The following is a 7877-nucleotide window of genomic DNA, read 5'->3' on the forward strand; positions in this document are numbered from 1 at the left end:
GACTTGGGCACATGGACCACAATAGACCTCACCCAGACAGGGAATATTTCAAGGTCCCTCCTAGCTTCATTCCATGATTTGTCAGTTATCAGCAACATTACAGTTGGGCACTGTGGTAATCCCTTTTCAATCCATCCCTTGGAGAGCATTACTAAAGACAATAACAACAAATAAAACAAAGCTTTTTAAAATCAGCATTTGCGGAGATTCACTGGGTTTCTGGAATTTCTGTTTTCTCATTTTAGGTGGTCCTGGTGCCCTACGGCTAACACTGGAAGGCTTCAGCCTACAAACTGCCGGCTAGTTCAGTTTCTAAAAAAAAAAAGTTACAAGCTGAACACCTCCAGTGTCACAGCCCATCATACACAGAAAAAACCCCTAGAGTCCCAGGAGGAGAGTCAAGTTGTGCTACTCATCATGCTACTCAGCTATTTTTTCCTGAGTGTTTTCACCAGTTTCCACAGAATTAAAAATAAAATGCCAGCTCTAGCAGTAACATGACTTACAGCTTCTTGGCCTGTCCCCCTGTTCAAGGCATCACTCCCACCCAGACACCTCACCAGCATGGTGCTGCGCAGATGCACTTGAACTGGGTCACTCAAGCAATTCAGGTTAAAAATACACCACCACCATCACCAGGAAGAGCTAATATTAACTCAGATCATTGCAGTAATTCCACTGGGGTTTTTTTTGTGACAACATCTTGGGAAACTACAACCTGAATTCTGGTCATCGTAACTCTAATTGAACTTCAGCCATCCTTTGCTCATAAAGGAATCCACACATTTGGATGTTAATTCTGGAGTATAATGCTGTTCTTAATGGTAGCCTTTCCTTGACTATTTTAAGAGACATCTCCTGGACTGAAAACAGAATTTGAAAAGTTGTACTTTAAATCTCAGTATATTGGTGAATGAACATATACCATACTAACATTTTATTTATATATTAATGTTCTATTATAGCTGTAAAACATACAGACCTGAAGAGCTGTAGTAAGGCACTTTAATAGTATAAGCTCTGTAACACCACAGCTGCACTTCTGCTCTTCCTGGTGCCCTTCTCCCACAGGGAGGAGCTGGGTCCCTGCTGCACCCTGAAGAATCCCATTGGCACTGGTAGATAGCATGGGGAAACATAGAATGCAGACACCAGGTGGTGCACCTGAACTCCTGCAATTATTGCATTATAATCCCTGCTCTTGGGACCCTGTGTCTCAGACAAATGAATGATCTTTCTGCCTCATATTCTTGTTTGTAAAATTCGAGTGGTGAATGTGGTTGTGAGTTACTGAGCATTTACTGCTCAGTAAGATTGCTTTCATCCAATTTAAAATGCCATTAAAGATTATAATCATGTAATATTTTATATTGATATAGATCCCTAGAGGTCACCTCCCCTTCCTAAAAGAAGCAGGACCAATTTTGAAGGTACATCAGGGTGCTTAGGTCCTGTCAGTTTTGAGTATTTCCAAGGATGGAGACAGCATGTTTCTGGGTACTCGTTCCCATGTTTGATTTTCTTCAGAGTAAATTTTTTTTCCTTTTATCTAATCTTCCATGGTGTAGCTCATGTCCTTGGCCTCTCTGCTTGCCACTATGTATCACCATCTTCTTTATAGCCTCCCATCATTACTTTAAGATTCCCTCTGAGCCTTCTCCAGGCTCAACAAAACCAGCTCATCTGTTGAGAAGACATGGGACATCCTGATTTCATAACAAGAGAACCCACGTATGTGTTTAACTGCAGCAGTGACCTCCCTGCCTGCTTGAACTGCTCCTATCCAAGCAAAGCAGCCACCACTCCCCCTTCATACACCAGTCTTCCTAGTACCTCACCATGAACTCCATCACTGGTCAAACCCTCACCAATTTTGCCAGCGTACCAGCTCGTGTGATGATTTTCTAAGCCAGCCTGGCGAAAATACATAAGACAGCTTTAGATTTAGTTATGGAAATGCTCAAGCAAACCAGATCATTTTGACCTGGCTTCGCTCAGGGGATGACTATGTAGGCAGCTGTGCCAGATGAGCAGAGAAACAACTGTTGGCAAACAGGTGGGATCATCCAGGTCTGTTGGGAATGCAAAAGCCTCACCTCTTTGCAGCTGTAGCTCCAATAGGATGTGTGACACAGCGACAGCTACTTGAGACCTACCTCCCATAAGCTCAGGTTCCTGTACTTAATAGTTTTTCTCCTGAAGTTTTGGCAAAACTGCTCAGCAGAGCAGTAATTGTTAACAATAACATTTACACAGGTGTATGAACTTTCAACGTACTGTTCCTGCTTGTTGGGCAAAATGTTACAAGGATTAAGAACAAAAATACAGCACCAGAAGAACCTGGTTAAAGCACACTCGTGTGTTACATTCAACCAGAGAAAGCAAAATAAACAAAAGTCTTTTCTAATCCTTAAAGGTCAAGAAGCTTAAGTCAATCTTATAAAGACATTTTATCTTGTCACACCAGCCTCCTATTGAGAAGCCCTCTAGAATAGAATAGAATAGAATAGAATAGAGTAGAATAGAGTAGAATAGAATAGAATAGAATAGAATAGAATAGAATAGAATAGAATAGAATAGTTCAGTTGGAAGGGACCTACAATGATCATCTAGTTGAACTGCCTGACCACTTTGGCACTCTCCAAATGCCTCTTAAGCACTGATGGGCTTGGAGCATCAACTGTCTCTCTAGGAAGCCTGTGTCAGTGTTTGACTACCCTCTTGGTAAAATAATGCTTCCTAATATCCAGTCTCAATCTCCTCTGGTGCAGCTTTGAACAGTTCCCATGTGTCCTATCACTGGATTCCAGGGAGAAGAGATCAGCAGCTCCCTTTCTACATCCCCTCCTCAGGAAGCTACAGATAGCAACAATTCAGACTCCTTTTCTCCAAACTAGAGAAGCCCAAAGTCCTCCTCCACTCCTCACAGCACATGCCTTCAGCCCTTCCATCAGCTTTGTTGCTCTCCTCTGGATGAATTCAAGGACCTTCACATCCTCCTTAAATTGTGGGCCCCAGATCTGCTCATAGTGCTCAAAATGAGGCCACACCAACACTGAATACAGAGGGATAATCACTTCTTTTGACCAGCTGTGTTTGATGCACTCCAAGATGCAGTTTGCCCTCCTGGCAGCGAGGGCATACCCTGTTGACTTACATTGAGCCAGCTGCCAACCAACACCCCTAGATCCCTTTCCGCAGGGCTGCTCTCCAGACTACTTTCTCCCAATTTATACTTGTGCTTGATGTTACTCCATCCGAGGTACAGAATCTGCCATTTGGACTTGTTAAACTTCACCCCTTTAATCATTGCCCAGTACTCCAATCTGTCTAGAGCCCTCTACAAAACCTCTCATAGTCATGAGCAGTTTAGTATTATCAGCAAACTTGCTAGTGGGGCATTCAACTCCTTCATCCAGATCAAGTACATTGAACAGAAATGTACCCTACAGGGCATCTCCCAGGGGAATTCCAACCAGCAAAGTCTGAACAACAAATGTGTTATAACTCTTTTGAAGTCTGTTGGATATGTATTTTTGTTTTGAAAACTTCTACTGAAACGACTTTAGCTAAGAGTCATAGTTACAGCTGACGATCAACTACGTAACTGGTAAGACTTGTGAAGCATCAACCATTTGGTTCCAAAAGCCAGGGGCAAGCTTAAGACAACATGATGAAGTTCACATGGTTTGTGCTCGAGCACTATCAATTCCAGGACTGAAGCCTGTCTGTAATATATCTTCCCCTATGCCCATGCAGTGTGCACCTACAGCAGTCAGAGGGAGCAACTGTGCTATGGAGGAAAGTCAGACTTATTTTGGGGTCCTCGCCACCACACTACAGGTTTTCAAAAGTGTAATACTGACATTTCTGGGTCTTGTTCATGCCTGTACATTTTCAATTTGATGTGGTTAAACTAGTGCAAGCTTTCACATGCATGTTTATCATGCCTTGACCTCCATCAAAACAATCAGAAGAAAATTACAGAGTTCACAGTTACACAGTATTTTTTCTGAAGATTATACGCACCCACTTTAAAATTTGGCCTACTCTCTCTGACTTGGCTCACAGAACTGCATTTCCACTAGTCAGCAGCTGAGCACGGCAGGAAGAGAGGATTCAATAATAAGCTGGCCTGGAAAGTCCAGCTGCTTTAGGTGTAGGTGTGTGTTTGCACAGACATGGCAGCTGAGTGGCAAAGGGGCACAAGGGCAGCTGTGCTCTCAAACCGGTAGCAGAGCAGGGCTGGGCCCTCCAGTGCTCCTCTTCTGCCAGCACATTTTCATCAGAGGTCAGACATGAAGCACACCAAAATCCACACAAATAACAAACCTCCAGTAAGGTCATGACAACACTGCCATCCCCACAAGGAGAGTGCCAGCGTGCAGACACAATCCTCAGCAAAAGCTGACTGCAATACGCAAACTCCCCTCTCATGGTGTCCTTGCATTGGGCTGTGCCCAGTGCTATGCGTAGTAACTCACACCAGCTCTAGTGACCATGACAAGACAGAGAGACCAGTGGAAGAAGCTTTTTGTACTTGACTTCTGTTGAGTCAGAGCATTCCTCCCTCCAGCCCTCTTCTGCTGTACACTGTCCAGAGAGGAAGTGAAATGTTAATTCTCCCATCACCTCTTTCATGCTTTCAGCCTTCAGCCAAATGTCCTCACCTTACTGTATGAAACAATTTTCTGATTCTTTTCTTCCTTTGAAAGGGATTTAGAGGATAAACCCTCATTAATATTATAATTCTTATTAAGAATTCCTTGCTAACGAGGGATCTGCAAAACACATGACTAGACTAATTTGTACAGTGCTTGTTCTCAGCAATACCTGTACTCTGAAGTTCTGACATCCATCAACTATCCAAAGCACTAGCGCATATCTTTTTCTGGTATAAACAGGTACAACTCCATTTCCACAGACTTCAGGAGACAGAGGACAACTACATTGCCAAAATCCCAGCTTGGCTTCCTGGTTCTACTGCAACTGACTCATTTCTCATTTTTTCCAGCTACAAATAGGCAGCTCCTGAGACCTACTTCTGTTAGGATCTTCCCACAAAAGCAGAAAGATGGGTGGGTGATCATGCTCCACCTGCTGCACAGCTGCTCCACCTCCATGAACACTTCACATTCAGCAGTCACACCATGGCAGTGACAGTGTGCTCCCACTGATCTTGTTCTAGGGCACAACTAAGGAAGCAAGGACCCTCACCAAATGTCTGTGTGCTGCAGGGAACTTGAGCAAGCTCATGATGCTTTATGTTCCCCTGGGTAACAGGTCTTATGACACTGACATGCACCAACGGGGGCAGTTAAGTCCTGCTCCTCTTTTGCCTTCCTTTTCCACGCAAGCCTTTTAGATAAATAGTTCTCAGAAGCACATCACAAGCATACCACAGATGAGGTAGAATGCAGAGGCAAAATAATTCAGCTCAGTCCTACCCATGCTGGCTCTCTTCAAGGCTTCAGACTCTCCACATGGAATCTTGCACCTGCAAGCACTAAGGTGCAGAGCCAGTTCACTGGGTCTGGAGGGAGCCAGGTCCATCATCTTCCTGGCTGTGAGCATCCCTTCAGCTCCAGCATGAGTGGGAGGGCAGAGGTAAAGAAGTGGAACAGGGACTCTTCCAGCCAGAGCCAGAGAAATTTAAATTCAACAAGGTACAAGCATTGTCAATTTTTAAGTGAGGACTGCTTACAAAATCATCAGGAAGAACTGCCATAAAACTTTTCGTCCCTTACTCTGCAGTTGACTTCTACTCGAACCAATGTGGCTGCCGTGCTGCCTGCAGCAGTGAATTACACTTTATGTGGTATTTTGCCCCTGATTATTAGGTTCCTATGTTCCACCCATCCGTACACCAAGGTCTGCAGCTGCTCCCCTTCTGCCATCAACACAGCAGCCCATCTAGTGTTGACTGCACCAAATGGAAAGGCTGCCCAATGACAAGGAAAGACTCCCACACAGTTCAATATATTCTTTGGCAGAAGACTGAAATTTAAAAGCATACTAAATTCAATTACTATTTGTGTAACTGGAATATCCTGGTTACAGAGCTTGTAACCACAGCAATCACTTAAACAAAGCTTTAAAGAAAATATTCCCTAGTTTTTAAAGTACTGATTCTAGTTTCTGATTCAGTTTCTCAGTCTTTCTCGTTTCTGACCTGAGGTGCTGTCTGCCTACAGGTCTTATAAAAGACATGGAAAAGGAAAAGCCCGGCTCAGTATCCTCAACCAGTGTTTGTGTCTTGTACCAATTGAATGATGCTTCCTAAACACACAAAAATGGAAGGATCAGTTTATCACGTGGGGATTGGGAAGTCTGCAAACATTATACAAGTAATCAGCTAGCAGAGATGCTTCTTAGAACAAGTCCCAGGCAATTAAACTGAGCCTACATTAATCACATTCCAAACATAAAGTATTACTTCAGTTGGAGCCAGACTCATTTAAAAGTTCAGGTCCTGAAAGAAACACAAAATAAGGAAAAAAAGGCTGAAGTATTTGGCAATTGGCAATATGTATTATTATTTAAGTCACCTTGATTTTTATGGCTGGATTACATTCTATTCCACAGACCCCATTCCAGTTACCATTCTTGTATTAATAAAAGTCATGCAAGCATCACATTGATTTGTTATTCTCTAACCCTATCTTGATAACCAGGGAGAATTTCATTTTGAAAAGATCCTGCCAGAGCTTTTTATTTTTTTCAACTGCTTGTTAAATGAGTACGTAGCCAGGAAAATGGGACACAGAAGCCGTAAGATGGATGGGATCTGCATGTGTGTTTTTCTCACAAGAAAACAAGTGCAGCACATGTTTAACAAAAGGGAGTAGCTCCAGGGCTACATTATATAATGGAGCCAAATGCAAACTCTCGAATATACAGTACTTCAAGCAGGTACATTACAAAATGGAAAGTAGTTTCTTCAAAGGAGGAAGGAGCAAATTTCTTCTTGAAGCATGACTTGAGAGTTCCTCCTGGATGCTACCACAGTTGGTTTGCCTCTGCAAGCTTGGCTCACATGAGCTTCGGATCAGGTGGTCTGTGGGTTAAGGAGCTATACCAGCTGCTTTAGCTTCTCTTCACATCCCATTGATGGTGGTTGGACATCAGTGAATGAAAAGCAAATGTGCAGGAAACTCAGTGACTAATGCATGTATTTAAGGCCAAAAAATACTAATGTAGCAAGTCAATGACAAAATACTGCAGCAGCAGCTGTTTTGGAAAGCCGGTTTTGTTTTATAAGGCCAGGTTTTACTAGCATCACAATGAACAGAAATTGTTTCACAGAATACTGTAGGAATAGAAATTAAATACAAATATATTTGTGTGAAACCTGGACATGTATTTTTAGGTGCAAACACCCACATGCATATGCAGTCTGAATAGTTCATTCCCCTCCTCTGACACAATCAGGGATGCCTCCAGCAGAATATGAGCCCAGGCATGCTCCTAACCCAATTTGCCTGTGCCACCCCTATTTTACCTACATACCATATCATGTAACAGCTTGAAAAGTTTTCTTTTCTGAGACATTTTCCTTTCTCTACATTCTCACAATGCTATTCAGTTTCTTTTAGCAACACAGTAAGTACCACAGAAGATCAAACCTCAAGTTCTGTAGTTTAGTACTCAGTACCAAGAACTGCAGTAATTAAGCTAGGGGAACAGTCCCCCTGAAATACTAGTTATCATTTAGTTTTCCCACATAGGCTTAAGCGTTAAACCATTACCCATTATTGTTTCAGTAAAATATCGATATGGAATTCCCGCATTCACTAGCAATTAGCTGAGGGCAGCTTATTTATATTTTCACCTCATGAGCAAATATTCATATTTTAAAAAGCAGCTAGAGTGCTTTT

This window comes from Manacus candei, unplaced genomic scaffold (assembly GCF_025592945.1).
Source record: "Manacus candei isolate 608988 ecotype Guabito, Panama unplaced genomic scaffold, ASM2559294v1 h1tg000034l, whole genome shotgun sequence".
Classification (NCBI taxonomy): domain Eukaryota; kingdom Metazoa; phylum Chordata; class Aves; order Passeriformes; family Pipridae; genus Manacus; species Manacus candei.